This window comes from Aethalodelphis obliquidens, unplaced genomic scaffold, assembly GCF_003676395.1.
Source record: "Aethalodelphis obliquidens isolate GAN/ISIS:26980383/991018 unplaced genomic scaffold, ASM367639v1 scaffold49, whole genome shotgun sequence".
Taxonomy (NCBI): Eukaryota; Metazoa; Chordata; class Mammalia; order Artiodactyla; family Delphinidae; genus Aethalodelphis; species Aethalodelphis obliquidens.
The window spans coordinates 4105307-4126043 of record NW_020837993.1 but is presented as its reverse complement, the minus strand read 5'-3'; the positions used below and the strand labels follow the sequence as shown (position 1 = coordinate 4126043).

The window sequence follows — 20737 nt, the reverse complement described above, 5'->3', positions numbered from 1 at the left end:
GAGATTCAGAGAGGGGGTGAGGGGCAGGGCTGTGGATGGGATGAACTAAACTCCACTGAAGGTGCAGGGATCTCCGATTGACTGGGAGTGAGATGCATGTCCCCCACCCTCCCCGAGGGGCGCTGCATCTAGGACCCCAGCATCAGAAGTGGGTCACTGCCCGGTGGACTTGCTGGACTTATAGAAGACCCCGTAGCAGCTTCTCCCGGCCTCCGCCAGCTGCTTCTTGAAGAGAATTGAATTGCTGAAGAGGTCCTGCTTGTCTTGGGATCTGCCGGCACAGCTTGTATCTTCAAAGGACTTTGGAATCTTAATGAATTTTCTCAGTGGCCCCAGAGAGGCTGCCTGATGGAGGGGACAGTGTTGTGGAGGTCACTGAGGCTCAGAGAAGTGGAGTGATGGGCCCAGGCCTCAGGGAGGCGGCAGGACCCCAGGTCAGAGGTCAGGCCCAACCCCGCGGGGCGGGGGTCATGGCGGCTCTCCTGCAGGTCATTTCTTAGACCTTAGTAAGCACTTCCCATTCTCATTCCCCAAAGTACTCAGGTGTCCACGTGAGGTGACCTCATTTGGTCTTTACTGCCCAGGAACGGAAAGCCCACTGCTATTTCTATCTTCTATCTAGTCACACCGCCACCATTGCTAGTTACAACGACGAGATAATTTTTCATTAAGGACCTCTCAGTGTCAGGTGCTTTAGACCTGGTATACAATTAAACCCTTATGATAACTCTGAGACTTGGACCTCTTCACCTCCAGTTTACAAATGAAGAAACCAAGGCACAGAGAAGTTAGGTTACCAGCCTTCTCCACACAAGCAGAGAGGGGCCCAGGTTCTGTGGGTCCCCAATCCTACACTTCCTCCCACTTACCACTGGGCAGGAAGAAAGGGCAGCAGAAAAGGTCATGGGTCGTGGAAATCCTTCCAGGAGTTCTAAAGGAACTGCTGTTTGCTAGGAGGCCTGAGAGAGACAGAACTGGACCCAAGCACAGATACACATGTACTCAGCCTGGGGTGTGGGTCCCTGGGAGCCCTTAGTTTACCCGTCCTCCACTCAGCAGGCGTGCTTTCCACTAGCAGTGGAAACGGGAGGCTCCCAGGCAATTCCTCGTCACCAGAGGGAGCCAGACACCTGCTCAAACCCGGGACGGATGCTTTGGGAGAGGCGGGTTTGCTGTACAAGGGAGGACGGTCCCCCACCTGCTCCTCTGAGGGTGGCTTCCCTTCCTGTAGGAGGACACGCTGGGACAAACAACTCAGCAGGTCTGCGGTCATCAGTGAAGGTTCTCATGCTGTGTCGTCAAGGAAACGACTGTCTCCAAAACGCTGGGGCAGCGGGAGGGAGGCCTTTGGGATCATAACTGGTTACCCCGCAACCGCGGTACCTTGAATTCCCCAACCCGCAGAGTCTGTACTTGACTCGATTCATCTTCCTAAAGCTTATGGAATCATACCTCTCCCCTGCTTGAAACTATAAAGCAGGGGCTCCCTACTTTAGAACATAAAGTCCAAATGTGGGGCGGGCAGTGTCACGGGTAGGGGCGGGGCCGCGGTGCCAGCCTGCATAACCACACATGGTGCTGCGTGGACTGGCCTCTGAGAGCAGGCTGGGGACACTGAGGTGAGCAGGTGGGGACCTGGTGAGTCTCCTACTGAGTGCACACGGAAGGGCGGGGCTGGCTGGGCTCTGAGCTGACGGGAGAGCAGCAAGCTTGGTGCCCAAGGAGGCCGGTGAGCGCTGACTTAGTGTGAGCACAGCATCAGAAGCAGGCTTTGGGGGCGGGGGTCCCATGGCTTTGTCCATCAGGCTATCAGTGGACTCAGGCCCAGGTCTCTGAACAGGATGCCCTCCACATAAGCAGAAGCCCAGCTGGCATTCATGGGGCACAAGATGGGGACAGGAGCTGGGATTCTGGGATAAAGCAGAAATCCCACTATCAAAACTGTGTCCTACGGCCAGGAGAACGGACTGCACTGTAGCCTTGAAAGGTGCCCCAGAACAGAAATCTCTCCATCTAGAGGCAGGGCTGGGTGTTCTGAGGTCCCATATGGGGCAAGATAGGCAGACTGCAAAGGTGACAGCTAGTGGGACCCGATGGCTGCGTTCTGCCATTTCCAACCTCATCTCCAGCGGTGTCCCTGAACCAGGGGCTCTGTTTGATGAACCGTGGAAAATCGTTGAAGAGTGAATAAAATGCCAATTTCATCCTGATTCATCACTAAGGGGACCCGGCTGCTTGCTGAAATGATGGTCTGGAGATTTTGAAGCTGGACAGAATTTCAAGGATAGGGTATTCAGCACGGGGTTTACATGTTCTCAGAGAAGGGAGCCGTTGCTGTCAGAACGCCCCAGGAATGGGTGTGCCCCACCAACTTCATTTCCTCTTTGGTTGTCCTATAGGGTCAGGAGGCTGATTAGATTGGGGGACGTCATCAACACATGATACCGTGAGGCAAGCACAGACGGGACAAAAGTGCTCGCTCACAGTGCGAGACAGGGAAGCCGCGCCGGTGCTGGGAGCCGGAGCCGGCAGAACCTTTGCGGCCAGCAGAGCAGGTGCGGAGAGTCTTGTGGGACAGGAGGGAGTCTCACTCCTACCCTGTTGGTACATACGCGATGGTGCATTCGCACATTATGCCCATTTGAAATACTGGAGGTAGATTAAAGACTCGAGATGGATGAAATGTGCTGTATCCATGGACCCAAAGTACCAGGATGAAACGTAGCCAGCATTCATGGACGGGAAACTTGGGGATAGGCTGGGAAAGGTGTGGTAAGTCACCTGTTCAAGGCAGGGAGTCCCAGAATGAGCCCTAGCTAGCGAAGCACTTGTCCCAAACGCCAGCGCTCCCTCAGCGGCATCAACAGAGTCTGGGATGCAAGGGGGACGTCCCCTTCAGCTCACATGTCAGCCCCAGTGTGGTCAGTCCAGAATAAGACATCTGGAAAGGGCCATGCTGTGCTGGATTATCTCTTGAAGGGCACCTGGGGGAGGGAGGGATCTAGAAGCCATTTCATGAAATGACTACAGGACTGCAAAGGAAGAATGACTATTAAAAAGAGGAATGAGCCAGTGGTATGACTGAGGCACTGTCATGGGGAAGAGGGGCTCCACCACTGTGTGTATTTCCAGGAGCCAGAACCAGATTCGGGATGCTGCTGTAAGGAAGCAGGTGACCGGGAATGTCGGGCACAGGTGGACCGGCTGTCTTAGGAGGTAGTGAGATCCTTGCCACTGGGGGTGTTCAAGTGGAGGCCAAGGTGTCGGGGTTGAAGGGAGGGCTTTCCTGCTGGGTGTTCGGAAGGCAGACTAGACAGATTCTAAGATTTTAGGATTTTCATCTGGGCCAGGAATTCCTCAAGTCTTTCCACCATGCTGGGCACACAGAGGATTGGGGGTCCTTCCCATCAACTGCCCCAGAAGCACAGGTGTGACGTCCCTTCCCCAAAGGGGCAGGGGAAGCAGGGCGTGGAGGTGTCAACCAGAAAGCCATGTCACCCCAGCCATCCCCCTGCTGCCCTGCCGTCCGCTCTCTCAAGATTCTGAGGCTCAATCAACACCAGCTGCTTGATTTCCCTGCATCTCAGCCCCAGAAGATGGGTTTTCTGGAAAACTCATTTATGCAGACACTGAATTTCTCTAGGGAAATTTGAGAGGGGGGATTCCAATTCACAGACTGGAGAATGGGGGAGATGAGTTGCTGAGGGATGTCCACTTTAAAAAGTGCAACAGGACAGGGCTTCCCTGGTGGCACAGTGGTTGAGAGTCCGCCTGCCGATGAGGGGACCGCGGGTTCGTGCCCTGGTCTGGGAAGATCCCACATGCCGCGGAGCGGCTGGGCCCGTGAGCCATGGCCGCCGAGCCGGCGCGTCCGGAGCCTGTGCTCCGCAACGGGAGAGGCCACAACAGTGAGAGGCCCGCGTACCACAAAAAAAAAAAAAAAAAAAAAAAAAAAAAGTGCAACAGGACAGATGGACAGATGGAGAACAGGTTTGGGAAGCACACGCCCACCAGGGCAGGTCGCTGGGTGCAGTCCTCAAGGCCCTTCTGAGAACACAGCTGGGGAAACTATCCAATAATTGGTCCAAACACTGTGAGCCTCCTTTTCCCGGAAAATCACTTCTGGTTCTGCTTGGAGATGAGGGAGAAGGCATTTAGTCAGAGCAAGAAAACCAAGTCTGATTCTGGCTGCATATTTTGGTTTGGGGTTAACTGAAGCGATCAAACTCCTCCCACCGGAAGCACTGGGCATGAAGCAACTTGTGTTGTTGTTTGTTAATTTTTACAAAGAGAATGACTCTCTCAGTTCTGACACCTGACAAGTTGGCTTAGAAGGGGGCAGTTTCTCTAAAGCAGTGGTTTTTCACCAGGGGCAATCTTGCCCCGCCCCGGGGAAGCCCTGCCTGGAGACATTTTTGGTTGTCACAAGCCAGTAGGGAGTGCTACTGGCATCTAGTGGGTAGAGGCCAGGAATGCTGTTGAAAAGCCTATCCTATGATGCACAGGACAGCCCTCCCGGTAAAGAATGATGCAGCCTAAAAAAGTCCTTTCCGGAGCTCCTATCTCTCTAGCAGTGCTTTGCCATACACAGGTAGAAGCACCAAACTCGTAAGTTCAACATTCTGCCTAAGGTTTTCCTTAGCCAGATCTGTAAGTTCTTTATGCTACAGAAGCCCTACTCTGTAGCAGCCAAGCTGCAGCAGATCTCAGCTCAGCCCACCTCCAACCTATGGTGCAAGCAGACAGGGGTGGTGAGGGGTGTGGAGAGATCACGTCCAGTGAACACGGATTGTCATCTGGCACTTAGAACTGAATAAGCTTGAGGCGCACCCTTGTTTCTGCCAGGGAAAAAGCAAAAACCTCGATCCCTACAATTCTAGAAGCTCTTGATTACCCCGGAAAGCCACTGACCACCTTGTCCACTGGTTCCTGACAACACTGCTGTGCAGTCAGATGTGTCCCCATAACCCCACTGGCATCTGTTTCCATGGGGCCGGGTGTCATGGGGTGAGACAAGAGGACACTGACACCTGAGGATGGTCAAGTTCATTGAGACCACGCGTCAACACTGCAGTGTAGACACGAACGCCTCACTTTTCACAGATGATGACACCGAGAGGTCAAGTTGTCTTGCCCAAGCCCTCGGCTTGTTTCCCAGCCTATGATTTGACTCCAAAGTCCCCCAAGTGCTCTCTCTACTACAGTTTTGGCTCCCAAACTCGTCTCCTTGCTGCCAACGGCTGCCAGGTGGAGGGCACTGAACGTGAGATCGAGGTCATGATTGCGATGTATCTAGGGCCCCCTCTTTCTCCAGTCTGCCCTGTGGACGTCTGTATAAGGTTTCACAGTGGGCTGAATTATGGCCTCCCAAAAGGTATGTCCACATCCCAGAACTGGTGAACACAATTTGGAAAAAGGGGTTTTGCAGATGTAATTAATTAAGGATCTCAAGCAGTGATTATCCTGGGTCACCCTGGTGGGCCCATAAATCCAAGTGTCCTTATAACATACACAAGATGGAGAAGAGAAGGCCATGTGAAGCCAGAGACTGGAGTGACACAGTCACGAACCAAGGAATGCCCGAAGCCACCAGAAACTGGAAGAAGCAAGGGGCGGATTCTCCCCTAGAGCTTTTGGAGGGAGCGTGGCACTGCCAACACCTTGATTTCAGACTCCTGGCCTCCAGAACCATGAGAACAAACATTTCTATCGTTTTAAGCCACCAAGTGTATGGTAATTTGTGACCACCCCAGGAAATGAATATAATTTTCTTTAAAATAAGAGCCCCACGGCCTAAAGTTTGAAGATCACTACCTCCCTTGGATCATCTCCCCTGGGTCGTCTATCAAGTGCAGTCCAGGGGCTCAGAAAACAACTGTTGAGTGGAAGTTGAGTGAACAATGCTTTGAGGTTGGGTTGGTCCAAATCTCCTTGTAAATATATGATTCAACATCTCGTGTGTATGTGTATGTGTTTGTGGTGAGTGGCGGGGGGAGGATTAAGGCGGGCTACGCTTATTGGGCTTGGAATTTCTCAGTTCTTTCCCAAAGTCTCCATTTTGCACCATCCTGAATCCTTTGAAACCTATTAACTAACTGAGAAGTTATCCATGAGGGAAAAAGCAAAGTCTGAGCACTATCTTTGCTACCCAGGCATCTGACACAGCGCACATCATAGGGAAGAACTGATTAGCACCATTAATTGCACTGTCAGTGACAGTGGAAGAAAGACGGGCCCCTGCCTTAGAGACCTCCGTGGTGCAGGTTACTCAGCAGAAGGAACAGGAGCGCGTCACGTCCAGACTCCCAGATCATGACGAAAACATGTGCTGTGTGATTTGCCTGCAGGGACCACCCTACAACGGCCGGTCTGCATAAACTCAGCCACAGAGCGGACCATCAGGGTCGTCAGAGATGGCCCCGCTCATTTCATAGGTGGTGACACTGAGAGCCCCAGAGATGAAGTGACGTGTCCCCAGGTGGCACAACTGAAGAATCAGGACCAGAAGAGAGGCCACAGCCCGCCCAAGGCCCTCTGCTCTGTCTCAGGGCCCCTCACTTGCATGTCCATGGATGGGTTAGCACCATCCGTCGGGAAGAGTGCTCTGGGCCACCCATCATTTTGTAAACCCAAAGGCGGGAGGAAAATGATTCCCAGACAGGTGACACTTAGCTTCAAAGGACTCTGTCTCTGACCTGTATTTTTTAAAAGGCTAGAAAGGGAGTGACGGTAGCTCCGACTTCATCCGTTCCGGAGTCCAAATTACTCAGTCGAGCTCGCAGAGTGCCCCATGCTGTCCTCTGAATGCCTTCCATCTCTACTGCATCATGGCCAAATGGGAGGACTTGGCGTTCTCTGAACCGCTTCACCTGCAGACCGTGAGCCTCCCCAAGCAGGGAGCCAGGCCACCTGCGTCCTCACACTCCCAGGGAAGGATCATGGGGGCTCGGCCCCTCCTCCCTCTTCCTCACACCCCCCCCTCACTCCTCGAGGTCCAGCTGGGGCTAGCCACCCCAGGATGGCATTGCCAAAGCTCATCTCCCACCTCCATGACCCACCAGGGGAGAAGCCTTCCTTTCATCTGTTCCTAGACTCCCAGGGCAGAGCTGCACCCTCTTCCCCCTACCTTTCTTCTCTCTGATCTTTGCCGTCTTTGTACGCACCCTCTGCCCCAAACATACTAATCTGAAAAATTAACTTTAAAAGATATCCATCAATACTTAAAGTGGTGGTAAAATTCACATAACATGAAACTGACCATCTTTACCCACTTTGAAGTCTACAGTGCAGAAGGGTTAAATGTATTTACACTGTTGTGCGATCAACCTCCAAAACTTGTTTCTAAAATACTTTCTAAATATTTTTAAAGAATGGAAAATTTTAAATATAAAAGTAGAGAGTCCAGGCTAGAATAATGAAAATCCAGATTACCCATCACTAGCCCCAAACTTCCTCAACTCATGGTCCACTTTCCATGTACATCCCACCTATGTCTCCCGCTTCTGTGTTACTCTAAAGCATAACCCCAGACCTCATTTTGTCCATAACTATTTCAGGATCTATCTTTAAAAGATAAAGACAAAGCCACAATGCTATCATCAAACCCCTGGCATTTAACAATAGCCACAGAAGGCTGTTTAACTTTCAAAGCCCGTTCACATGCCCTAACTCCTTTATCCTCCAAACAAGGGTTTCAGCTGCCATTAAGACCCATTGTGCAGACCAGAGCATGGAGGCTCAGAGGCTGAGTGACTTCCTAAGAACACTGACCTTGAGACCGAGACTCTCTGAATCAGAGGCTCCTGTTCTCTCCCCTCCCCCCTTGCCTCTTTGGGAGGATGACTTGCTTGGAGAAGCCAGTTCCAAATAGGCCCGATGCCCCCGCAATGGAAGAAAATTCTCACCATGCTCTGACCTTCCCGAATTCTCATTTGGGGAGCTTCCCAGTTTGGCCCCTTTAAACATTTCTGCTTTCTCTTCTTAGTATAAAAGTATTAAAGTTATTGCAGGAAGTCATCAAAACTATCTTACATTTTATTTTTAGTCTCTGTGGGGAGAGGCAATAAAGGAACCGGGAAAGCGGATTTATGTCACCTGGGTGGGGGCTCAGCCACCACCCTCAGGGAGGGCTTTCCCCAGTGAGTCACTCAGTGACTCATTTATAATTTTGCCTGGAAGAGCTCTGTCAAGGGCTGGGAGCCTTTAGATGAGAAACAAAGGAGAAAGCAAAGGCATACTCATTGCTGAAAGCCTCCTCCTGGCTCCATTCTGGGTTCCCTCTGTCCCTGGGGCCTTGGGGACCTGTTGATGGGGGTGGAATTTGACGGAGCTGGAACCTAGAGTCAGAAAAGCACAGGGTCCCACGAGCTGGATTTCTATCCACTGGAGGGACGCTTCCCTCATGCAGTAAATGCGAAGACTACTTTCTTGCTCTCGGCGTTTGTTGCCAGCCCGAGTCCTTGCACAAGTACCACGCCGCATGAAGGATGACAAAGGACAACCTTCTACCGAGAACCATCAAATCTAGGCCGCTGTATGCAGTCTCTGATTTCATTCTCATCACTCCCACCACAGTGCACTGACATGTTTTTCTTGTACACCTGGGCTGGTCTACTTAGACCAGAGTTTCTCAACCTCAGCACTACTGCCATGACAGGGTGAATAATTCTTTTTCTGGAGGGCTGTCCTGTGCATCATATGATGTTTAGCACTCCCCCTGGCGTCTACCTATTAGATGCCCCCAGGCTTGACAACGAAAAGTGTCTCAAGGCAAGGATATACAATGGAGAAAAGACAGTCTCTTCAATAAGTGGTGCTGGGAAAACTGGACAGCTACGTGTAAAAAAATGAAATTAGAACACTCCCTAACACCATACACAAAAATAAACTCAAAATGGATTAGAGACCTAAATGTAACACTGGACAGCATACAACTTCGAGGAAAACATAGGAAGAACACTCTTTGTCATAAATCTCAGCAAGATCTTTTTTGATCCACCTCCTAGAGTAATGGAAATAAAAACAAAAATAAACAAATGGGACCTAATGAAACTTAAAAGCTTTTGCACAGCAAGGGAAACCGTAAACAAGATGAAAAGACAACCCTCAGAACGGGAGAAAATATTTGCAAAGGAATCAACGGACAAAGGATTAATCTCCAAAATATATAAACAACTTATGCAGCTCAATATTAAAAAAACAAACAACCCAATCCAAAAATGGGCAGAAGACCTAAATAGACATTTCTCCAAAGAAGACATACAGATGGCCAAGAAGTACATGAAAAGCTGCTCTACATCACTAATTATTAGAGAAATGCCAATCAAAACTACAATGAGTTATCACCTCACACCAGTTAGAATGGGCATCATCAGAAATCTACAGACAACAAATGCTGGAGAGGGTGTGGAGAAAAGGGAACCCTCTTGCACTGTTGGTGGGAATGTAAACTGATATAGCCACTATGGAGAACAGTATGGAGGTTCCTTAAAAAACTAAAAATAGAATTACCATATGATCCAGCAATCCCATTACTGGGCATATACCCAGAGAAAACCACAATTCAAAAAGACACATGCACCCCAATGTTCACTGCAGCACTATTTACAATAGCCAGGTCATGGAAGCAACCTAAATGCCGATCGACAGACGAATGGATAAAGAAGATGTGGCACTTATATACAATGGAATATTACTCAGCCATGAAAAGGAATGAAATTGGGTCATTTGTTGAGATGTGGATGGATCTAGAGACTGTCATACGGAGTGAAGTAAGTCAGAAAGAGAAAAACAAATATCGTATATTAACGCATATATGTGGAACCTAGAAAAATGGTACAGATGAACCGGTTTGCAGGGCAGAAATTGAGACGCACATGTAGAGAACAAACGTATGGACACCAAAGGGGGAAAGCCACGGGGGTGGGATGAATTGGGCGATTGGGATTGACATGTATACACTGATGTGTATAAAATTGATGACGCATAAGAACCTGCTGTATAAAAAATTTTTTTAAAAAATTAAAAAGAAAAGTGTCTCAAGCTATTGCCAAATGTCCCCTGGGGATAAGAGTACCCTTCATTGAGAACCACCAATTTAGGGCATGGACTTACTAAGGGCAAAATCCTCTGTCTTATTTCTCTTTACCTCCCTAGAGCCTACTTAGTACAGTACTGACACAGAGTAGGAATCCCCAAATATTTGTGGATCTCCAAGAATTACCCTGTGGAACAGATATGTGATCCAGCACATTACAGAGGGAACTGAGGCCCAGAGAGGGTCTGGATCTCCTGGGTCACGTGATGAGTGAGTAACAGGACTGGTAACTGCATAGCTGCACTGCTTCCGAACCCTGCTTAGCAGGTGGAAGCCAGCAGGTAGCTCCAAAGAGGAGCTCCGTTTGGGATCCTTCTGCTTTCCAGCTCTGGCTGCCAAACTAGCGAGGCTGTTCATGCCATTTGGACAGAACATTCCAAGTGCCTGCAGCTGTTAATGAGGAGTGTGTTTCGAGATCTCCTTTTCTCTGGAACTTCTGTGCTGACCGGGATCAAAGGCACTGGAGCCTTGTGGCCCCACCAAGCATGAGAAGAGCAGTGTTCATTTAAAAAAAAAAAAAAATCTCTCTAATAGCTTAACCCTGAATAAATGATACTGATTTGAATGAGGTTTGCAATAGGAGATGGCCAGAGGAATCTCGGCACTCCAGTGCCCCAGTTGGGCTGTGAATGAATTTAGTTACAGACTCAAGGTGCTACCTTAATTAGGTTTGGAATCTGCTTCACTTTTTTTTTTTTTTAAACATCTTTATTGGAGTATAATTGCTTTCCAATGGTGTGTTAGTTTCTGCTTTACAACAAAGTGAATCAGCTATACATATACATATATCCCCATATCTCCTCCCTCTTGCGTCTCCCTCCCACCCTCCCTAGCCCACCCCTCTAGGTGGTCACAAAGCACCAAGCTGATCTCTCTGTGCTATGCGGCTGCTTCCCACTAGCTATCTATTTTATATTTGGTAGTGTATATATGTCCATGCCACTCTCTCACTTCATCCCAGCTTACCCTTCCCCCTCCCCGTGTCACACTCTGACATAAATCACAGCAAGATCCCTTTTGACCCACTTCCTAGACAAATGGACATAAAAACAAAAATAAACAAATGGGACCTAATGAAACTTAAAAGCTTTTGTACAGCAAAGGAAACCATAAACAAGAGGAAAGAAAAGACAACCCTCAGAATGGGAGAAAATATTTGCAAACGAAGCAACTGACAAAGGATTAATCTCCAAAATTTACAAGCAGCTCATGCAGCTCAATATCAAAAACACAAACAACCCAATCCAAAAATGGGCAGAAGACCTAAGTAGACATTTCTCCAAAGAAGATATACAGATTGCCAACAAACATGAAAAGATGCTCAACATCACTAATCATTAGAGAAATGCTTTCCTTTTGGAAGAGGAAAGTAAACCATCTGATTCATATTTAAAAGTGGGAGCCAGGTGGGGGTGGGGGATGGGCTCATGTGGTTTGCAATCTCGTATGTGATTCGAGGAACAGAGAGAGTCTAATTCCTAACTCCATCACCGCAGGCTGATTGCGAATTTTGCCTTTCAAAGCATGCCAATTAGGAAGAACAAAAATAGCTTCTTGAATCTCTACCCTGGAGCTCAGGCATGCCTGCATCCCCTGATGTCCCCAGACTGGGTGTCCTTAGGAGGTAGCCCACCCGAGCCAGGTGTCACTAGTGCCAAGCGGTCAAGTGATTGCAAAGGAAAATAGTCTGCACCGATCCTGGTTCTAGAAAGCTGGTCCCAAAAGATGCATGAGGTCCTCTTGCAGTAAGGCAATGCTTAGTAAGTCTTATTTAATGACTCCGTTGTTGACATCTGACACCAAGTTAATGCCTTAACCACACTAGGTTTGTAGGTTTCGCTACCGCCAATGTGTGAGAAGTCCCTTGTATCTGTGTTAGCAGAGAAAAAGAGAAGCCAGTGAATACCATAGTGACATCCCCTGCCAGCGTACTATTCTGTAAGAGTTCTCTCACTCTCCCCTCAAGGGTGCAGGACATATGGCATGGGACCTGGGTACTGGGGTGCTGGTGGGCTGAGGTGAGGGGATGCCAACCCCAGGCTGTGGAAACCACCTGGGAAGCAGAGGGAGGTGGGAATGAGATCTGGCCTAGAGCAGAGGGCAGTGAAAGCAGGTCTGGGCTGGATCGTGGAGCACCCCGAATGCCAGGCTCACAGCTGTGGTCCCAGAGCAAACATCTGTGGTGTGGGAGGACAGGAAGGTTTCCAGGTACAAGAGCCATACTCTGGGAAGATGACCCTGGCAGCTCTTTGGTGTGTGTAGGGAGGATTTAAAAAGACAAGGGCTTCCCTGGTGGCGCAGTGGTTGAGAGTCCACCTGCCGATGCAGGGAACGCGGGTTTGTGCCCCGGTCTGGGAAGATCCCACATGCCGCGGAGCGGCTAGGCCCGTGAGCCATGGCCGCTGAGCCTGCACGTCCGGAGTCTGTGCTCCGCAACGGGAGAGGCCACAACAGTGAGAGGCCCGCGTAACGCAAAAAAAAAAAAAAAGACGAAAGACTCAGATGAACACATGGTGCCTTGTGGAACCCACTGGACCCCACAAGGTGATGAGAACCCCAAGAGGAGGGTCCTTTTAAACACCCTTCCTTCCCATCCTTAGCGTACTGCCTACAATGTATCAAGCTCTCCCCAAAAGATCTGCTGAGTTGATTCAACAGGGCATGTGTTTACTGCCATTCTCAACTGTTTTTTTTTTTTTTTTCTTCCCACTTTGGATGAGTCTGCTTGCAAAGAAAACCATGTTCTCAAGTTGCTGGTTAAGTGGCAGAAGTGGAAACCGGGGCCAGTACTGAAGTCCCTGGGGAGCACAGCGTCCCTGTGAACACAGGCTCCAGTGGGGTCTTCTTCGTGGTGGCCTCAGAAACCCTCAGCAAGCGATTATTTGAAATGTGAATAGGCTGGAGCTCCTAAAACTAGAAGTGACCCCAAAGAGGAGTCTTCAAGCGGGTCAGACGTGACCACTCAGGAGCTCATGTCTGATTTGGAAATGCTGGTGTGGAAAAGCCTTTCTACAAAAGGCCACAAGGTGGGCTGCGAGTGATGAAGAGGCTGGAGGGGGCGGCCTCCCCTTCTTGAGGACTTAGTTTGCTCTGCTCTCCGGCGGTTAAGAGTCTGCAGAGAAAGTCCTGATGTGGAGGGAAAAGCTCTCTTTTCTCGACCCTGATCCCCCATAGGTGTTTTCCCTAAAAGAGCACCTTTGCCATACGAAGCACAAAGACAGTAACATGTGCATGGCTCCTGGGGAAATGGACAGGGCTACTCTCTCCTGCGGTGACCAGCCCAGGGCTCAACCCTCCCCAGGCCCTTCCCAGCCACCTGGGGCCGGGGGATCACATCTTGCTACGCCCAGAACCTCTGCCTAGGGGCGGGGAGGCTCTTCCCCGGAGAGAGGTGTCCAAGAACCACAAGGTTTTAGGAAACTTGGAGATACTCTAGCCCAGCACCTGTCCAACTTGTCTTTTTTCTCTTCTTGTAGTGAAACCCTTTCTTCAAATGGAAGCTCACGTTGACTCTGATTGTAGGGGGTGGGATGACCCCTCCTCCCAGCTCTCCCATGGCTCCAGAGGCTCCTTGGTGAACCCTTGGGCTCCACAGAAAGTAATGTCAAATTCAAGGCTCTCCTCTAGTCCAACCTCTTTATTTTACAAAAAGAAAGAGCAGCCCTGAGATGCCGGGTGTGTGTGTCCCCACAGGGTCATTGCTAGGACTCCATAGCGCTTCCTAATGAGAAGCTGGAGCAAGCAGCCTGGCACCATGCGTGGGGCAAAGGGCTCTGGGGCCCCTTCCCATGGCCTGTAGGGTGGGGATGTGACCGTGGTGATCTGGCCACCATGGGACACACTAGTGGGCATTACTGCACACAAACACACACGCGCTGGCTGCCACCAGTGGGACTGATCCTCAATGTTTTTCTAGTTAAGCTCCAGCTTCCTCTCTCTCTCTCTCTCTCCCCCAGTATTTACATCCAAGGTGTAAACAAGCAAAGCAGAGGCGCCCCAGAATGGAATCTGGAATCTCATCAGGTCCTTAATAGCATCTTTCAAGGGTTCACCCATTCATTGAGATGTTGACTTTGATGTGAACTGAAGAACTGGGAGGTTGCCATCCACAGAGAACAACCAGCCCTGATGGGACTTTTGGCAGGTGCCAGGCCCTGGCTAAGCTCTACATGCATTATCTCATCTGATCCTCCGCCCAACTTGAAAAGGTAGGCATATCCTTAGGCCCACTTTACAGATAAGGAAACTGAGGCTCAGAGAAGTCAAGCAGCCTGTCCAGAGCCAGACAAACACAGTAAATAGAAGAACGTGGCCTTGAACCTGCAACATGATGCACGCCCCTCGCCTTTCCCCAAGGAAGCAGCTATGTCTCCACAGCGTGTTCAAGGTTTGCATCTCACAGAAACTCTTTTTTGGTTAGTAATAATAACTGCAAATGCTTCTATTTATTGAGCCCTTGTTACATCCTAGACCGTTTGTGTGCATAGTCTCATTTCACAAAAAAAGTCAGAGATGAAAGCAAGTATTTTCACCAATTTTGAGATGAGGGTACTGAGGCTTAGAGCTGGTCATTGGTGAAGCCAGGATGGGAACTGGTCTCTGCTGGTTCTCCCCATTGGCCCATCTCACCTCTGAGAAGCCGGAGGACATCCCATGACACTGGACCTATGGCACAGTACTGATTCCCCTCCGGAATCTGGACTTGGGCTGGCCTTTTCCTTCCCACTTCCTTCCAGAGGGATTCATGAGGTCAGGACTTTGGAAGCTGTTCATGTCCTCCCAGAGACTCTGCCCATCACTGAGGACGTGGCCTCCCCAGGGACTCTGAGCATGGTCTCCACACCTGGGCCCCCCACAGGCAGAATCGAGGATGCCTGGTCTTCACTCTTCCTCTGGTTCCACCTCTGTGACTGTCGCCCATAAAAACCTTCCCGGCTCCTGAGCTGCCTTCTTCCTTCCTTCCCTAAGAGGCCAGGGAAACTTCCGGCCTTCTAATGCAGAGCTTCCTCGTTTGAAACTTCCCAGTCAAGGGCTCAACAGGACCAGCATGTAACTTTTTATCCACTTTTAAATAGAAATAGCAGGGGAGTCGTAAATGCTTCCATATTAGATTGTGGTGACGGTTGAACACCTCTGTAAACTGTGCATGTAAAACAAGTAAATTCTATGGTATATAAATTATATCTCAACAACATTGTTTTTTGAAAAAAGGAAAGAAATAAGAAGGTTTTTTAAAAGAGCTACAAAGGCGCTTGAGCACACAGATCCTCCTTAATTACTGCAGGAAGCAGGGGCTACATGGGAAAGGCTGGCCACATATGCATGGCAACTCAACTGAATGATCTAGCCCACTCCCTTTATCTCCTTGCAGAAAAACTGGAATGGAGATTTGAATTCATCCAACTGACCTTTAAGCTCTGGTGAAGGTTCAGTGGGGGGCGGGAATGGGGGTGGACGCTGAAGCAGAGTTTAGCATTAGGTGCGTTCCTGGTGGGGCTCATCTATCCAGTTCCTGAAGGCCCAGTCTGTTAGGAAACTAAGGCAGGACCCATGGCTTGAACAACTGCAAGATCAGCCCTTTGGAGAGGTTAACTGGTCCCCAGTCACTAGTAAACGCAGAGTAAACACATCCCTAAGACTCATCTCATCGATAAAATATATAAAATTCGATGAAATTCAATGTAGTACCTCCTTCATAAGGTTACCCTAAGGGTTAAACAAGATAATCCACAGAAAATGCAAAAACTTAGAACATGCCTGGCTGGCTGACTGATTTTTTTTAAAAATTTAATATACTACTTAAAGGAACAAGTCTAGGCCAGAGTCCCCACCTTACACCTGGCAGTGAGTTATATGATCTCATTCAGTCTTCACAATAATCGTGTGCAATGGCTCTTACTGTTCCTATTTTACAGACAGGGAAAGAGAGCCTCCCAGAAACAAAGACACTGGCCCAAGTCATCCAGCGAATAGGTAGCAGAACTGGGATTTGAACTCAGGCCTGCCTGGCTTTGAAGCAGTTGTCACTCCACTACGCTATTATGACAAGGACCCCACCCATGCTTCCGGGGTGTGGACTGAAACAGATTTCACTGATTGTCTACACACAGGAGGGGTCCCATTCAGCATCTGTCACATTAACAAGACCCCCCTCTTCTCTGAGGTCCACACTCTCAGTTGTCATGGCTACATCCTCAAAACAGGCCCAACCGAAACATCACAGCCCATGAGGCTCCCAGATGGTTAACCTGCCCTCCGGCTTGGCGCTCAGTACTTAAAAGCAGAACCTGAAGGGGCCCTGAGGTGCTATTTTTAGCTCCCCGTTTTTGTTGTCCTTTTTGGGTGATCTGATAACACAGGCTGAACTAACGTTTCCTGTTCCGGTGTTTTCTTCTCACCAAATCCTACCTTGAGAAACGCTGAGACTCCAAAGGGCTGGCCGAGTTACAGAGCTGCAGCTTCTGATTTCTCAAAAGGGACCTGCAGGAGGCTGGCAGGGAGGCCCTGATCTAGGCACCCTCCCAGGGCTGCCTGGGGTAGGAGAGAGGCTGGATGGGAGCCAATGGCTTCCAGACACTGATTTCGAGGGAAAGCCTTAATGAGCCTCCAGAAGAGGGGTCATAATGACAATTCCAGTGGCCACGCTCCAAGCCGTGGACAGGTCACATGAGCAGAAGCCCAATGCAGTGGCTTGGCTTGCCAGAGACTGCCTCTGAGGCTATGGCTCTGGATGTCACCCCCTCCACCCCCCCGTCACTCCCCTACCAGCCTGCTGGTGTCCAACAGTCCACAATTAGAAATTCACTCCTTGGGCCAAGTGGTCACCCTGTTGCCAAGCCCTGCCCTTTCCAAGTTCTCTCTGGCACTGCCAACAGAGTTGCATTCTCCAGGACACAAGTGTGACCACACCAACCCCTCTCAAAACTCATCAGGGATCCTTCATTGCCTTCCAGATGAAATTCACACATCCTCGCCTGGTTCACAAGACACTCCAGCCCCTTCGCTACACACCATGCTCCCAGCTGCTGCGTCCCTGCACTTCTCAGGAAGGCTGATTTGACTTGGACGGGGTCTGGCTGCTCCCAGAGCCACCCCTGTGAAATTCATACGACACTCAAAGGTCACCTCCCCCTATAAAGCTGCCCCTACCTACCCCACTGAGCTCTCAGAATCTTATTCCTTTGAGCATAATAAATGCTCAACCCAAGTTTGCTGCATTGAATTAACTCAAGGCATCTGCCTTCAATTAAAATATGCAAATTCATCTGGAAAAGGAAGCATTCCTTAGTCACTGGCACTTCTGTGCCAACATGCTTGCTGGGCGCTTCCCTGAGTGCAGAATCTGATGGTGGAGGGACAACTGGGGGGGCAGATGCAGGGAGAAAGGGGGAGGGTGCAGAGGTAACGCTGGGAAGGCCTTGCCCCCTGCCTGGGACTGATGGAGGAGAGATCTGGGGGCAGACAACTGGCAGTCTGTGACCCTTCTTTTCACCCACCCCCCAAATCCTGCTGAGAGTGTGTTTCCAAATCCTATTTTTCATAATGGTACGATGGAACGTCATTAATTCAACCACATAAGACTTGCCAAAAAATGGTTTCTGCTAAATGACGGAAATTCGTATTCTGTTATTTTGTTCCTGCTGTGCTTCTCGTGAAACTGGTGGAATCAAGGAGCTCACAGTCTGACGGAAGAGACCGGGCTGGGAACTGATCCTTCTGGAACAGACTGTGCCCTGCTGAGGGAAGAGGAGAGAGTTTCCGGGTAACTGTAACCGTCTGCTGCAGTCAAGGGAGTGTCCTGTCTCAGCTACAGATGGAGAGTGTGAGCCTGAGAATGTGTGATTTGCCCAAGATCTCTGTCGGCCCCCACTCACTGTAAGTCTGACCACGTGGCGTGAAGGCCTGGGTAGCTGAGCACTGGTCCTATGCCAGGTGGCACCGGGTACAGGGGGATTGGGCCCCTCTCCCCATCTAGAGAGAAATTCAACCTCAGCCTCGGGGCTGACACAAGTGATATTCAGGGTAATTTTCTATCAAAAAAGTATTCACATACAGAAAGGAAGAGGAAGGATGGACCCTGGAATCTCTCTGATTTCCGGGCCTGGGGCCGAATGCAGTCAAAGGCTGATGTAAGCTAGTGTCACTTAATTTCCTTTGTGGTGTCCGAGGAGGCTGCCACTTCCAGGCACACAGACAGCACATGTGCAGCCCTCTGGCCATGCATAGACCTCAGAAGGGGCTGAACAGGATGGTTCCCGGGGACATCAGACGGATTCATACCCAACAGTCCCCTCCAAACAATCTATTAAGAACTAACCTTTATCAAGTGCTTACCCAGTGATAAGTGCTTTTATCTTATCTAAGATACTAACCAAAAGGTCAACCTAAGATAGGTTATTTTCATTCACATTTTCCAGGTGAAGAAGTTGAACATCAGAGACGTTAAGCCACTTACTGAGGGTCACACAGGAACTCATGGTGGGGTCAGAATTTGAACCCAGAAAAGGTTGACTTCAAAATCAGCTCATTTTACTGCTGTACCACACAGATGTGAAGCAGAAACTGGGCTTCGTATCTCCTTCATACCCATCTCAGAGCCTGGATCCCAGTTAAATGCCTAAGGGATTATTTATGAATGAGTGATCAAATGAACTCATGTTTGTAAACTCAAGGTGTGTATTACCTTGGGGGATTCTCTGCCCCTTACCTAGAATTCCCAGAGCCCTGGTAGCCAGGGATCAGAAAGTAAAGAATTGTGCGAAAAAAACAACCCCAAAACCTCACCTAAATGGGGGTATGTCAGAAGGACGCAGGAGCTGCTGAAAGAGCACCCAATGGCTACAGCTGGAACAATTTAAATGATAAAATAAATTAAGGAGCATTGGATTATAATTGAAAGTATGAAATAAATATTCATGAGTCCATAGTGATATAAATCAATAACTGAATAAATAAACAAATGGGAAAATGGACAGAACCTTCCATGCAGAAGAATTCCAAATCATTTACGGAGATGCTCCACCCTCAAGGAAGTGGAGAATAAAACTCCTTACTCCTTAAGTGTGGGCTGCACGTGGTGTTGTCTTTCCCAAGAGGACACAGCATGGAGAAGAGGAAAAGAGAGTCACTTTGCAGTGGCGAAAACTGACAAGCCCTCCCTCAGCCAGGTGACCGAGGTCAACATCAACAGTAATCAGTCTTGTTGGATGCGAATGGCACTTTTCCCTGTGGTCTTCTGCCCCAGAAACCATTTCCCCTGTCTAATTACGAGAAAAAAACAGCAGACGAATCACAACTGAGAGACTCCTTGCAAAATACCTGACCACCCATCCTCATGCTGTCAAGGTCATCAAAAACAATAGGGGCTTCCCTGGTGGCGCAGTGGTTGGGAGTCCACCTGCCGATGCAGGGGACACGGGTTCGTGCCCCGGTCTGGGAGGACCCCACGTGCCGCGGAGCGGCTGGGCCCGTGAGCCATGGCCGCTGGGCCTGCGCGTCCGGAGCCTGTGCTCCGCAACGGGAGAGGCCACAGCGGTGAGAGGCCCGCATACCGCCAAAAAAAAAAAACCCAAGGAAAGTCTGAGATAAACTGTCAGAGCCAAGAGGAGCCTAAGGAGACAAGACATGTAATGTGATCTGGGGTCCTGGATAGGATCTGGGACATAAAAAGGACCTAAGCTTTCTAGGACCAAGGACATGTGAAGAAAGTGTGGACTTTAGTTAATCATGATGTATCCTTATTGGTTCATTAATTGTGACAAACGTACTTTACTATTATAAGACATTAATAATAGGGGAAAGTGGGTGAGGGGTTTGTGGGAACTCTCTTCATAACTTTCCTGCAAATGTAAATCTATTGTAAAACAAAAAGTGTATTAAAAAAGAGCAAAATGGGGCTTTGAGAGGCCACCTGTGGAAGCACAGCCCTGTCTTACTTCCCAGGAACCACCATCCTGCTTGTGAGACTTCTGATTGACATCTGCCTCCCCCATCAAACTGCAACTCCAGGAGTACAAGGACCCAGCTGGTTTTGTTCATCATCGCATCCCAGCTCAGCGCCTGACACGGTGCCTAGCACAGAGCACGTGCTTCGTGAATACCTGTCAATAACTGAGAAGACAAGACTTAGGGGATATCTTAAAATATGTGAAGGGCTGTTAGAAAAAGGACTGAGTCCAGTTTATTGTGTACATAATTCTAAAGCAGCACTGTCCAATAAAAGAATAATGTGAGCCAGAGATATAATTTAAATTCCTCCAGTCGCCACATTAGAAAAGTAAAAGCAATCAGGTGAAATTTGCTTTATTATTATATTTAATATTATCATTGCAACATGTAAAAGATAAAAAGTAAAATAAAATGGATTAATATAAATATACATGCATTTTATATCTGTATACATTTATTCAGGAATTTTTTTTTTTTTTGCGGTACGCGGGCCTCTCACTGTTGTGGCCTCTCCCATTGTGGAGCACAGGCTCCGGACGCGCAGGCTCAGCGGCCATGGCTCATGGGCCTAGCCGCTCAGCGGCATGTGGGATCTTCCTGGACCGGGGCATGGACCCGTGTCCCCTGCATCGGCAGGCGGACTCTCAACCACTGCGCCACCAGGGAAGCCCCCTATTCAGGAAATTTTATACT

At 49.3% G+C, this 20737-nt stretch overlaps 1 protein-coding gene and 1 long non-coding RNA gene across 4 annotated transcripts in view; one reads left to right on the top strand and one right to left on the bottom strand.

Annotated features, from left to right (window-relative positions):
* The window catches only part of SLCO3A1 (solute carrier organic anion transporter family member 3A1), a 318353-nt gene that overhangs the window by 90097 nt on the left and 207519 nt on the right, over window positions 1–20737 (bottom strand). The window lies entirely within an intron of this gene.
* LOC113607629 (uncharacterized) lies at window positions 1517–19520 on the top strand. 2 transcript variants are annotated; one of them, XR_003428007.1, is made up of 4 exons: window positions 1517–2604; window positions 12697–13122; window positions 14053–17971; window positions 18514–19520. It is a non-coding gene; the product is annotated as an uncharacterized LOC113607629 (long non-coding RNA). The 2 variants fall into 2 exon arrangements; XR_003428006.1 differs by lacking the exon at window positions 1517–2604 and having other exon boundaries at window positions 12507–13122.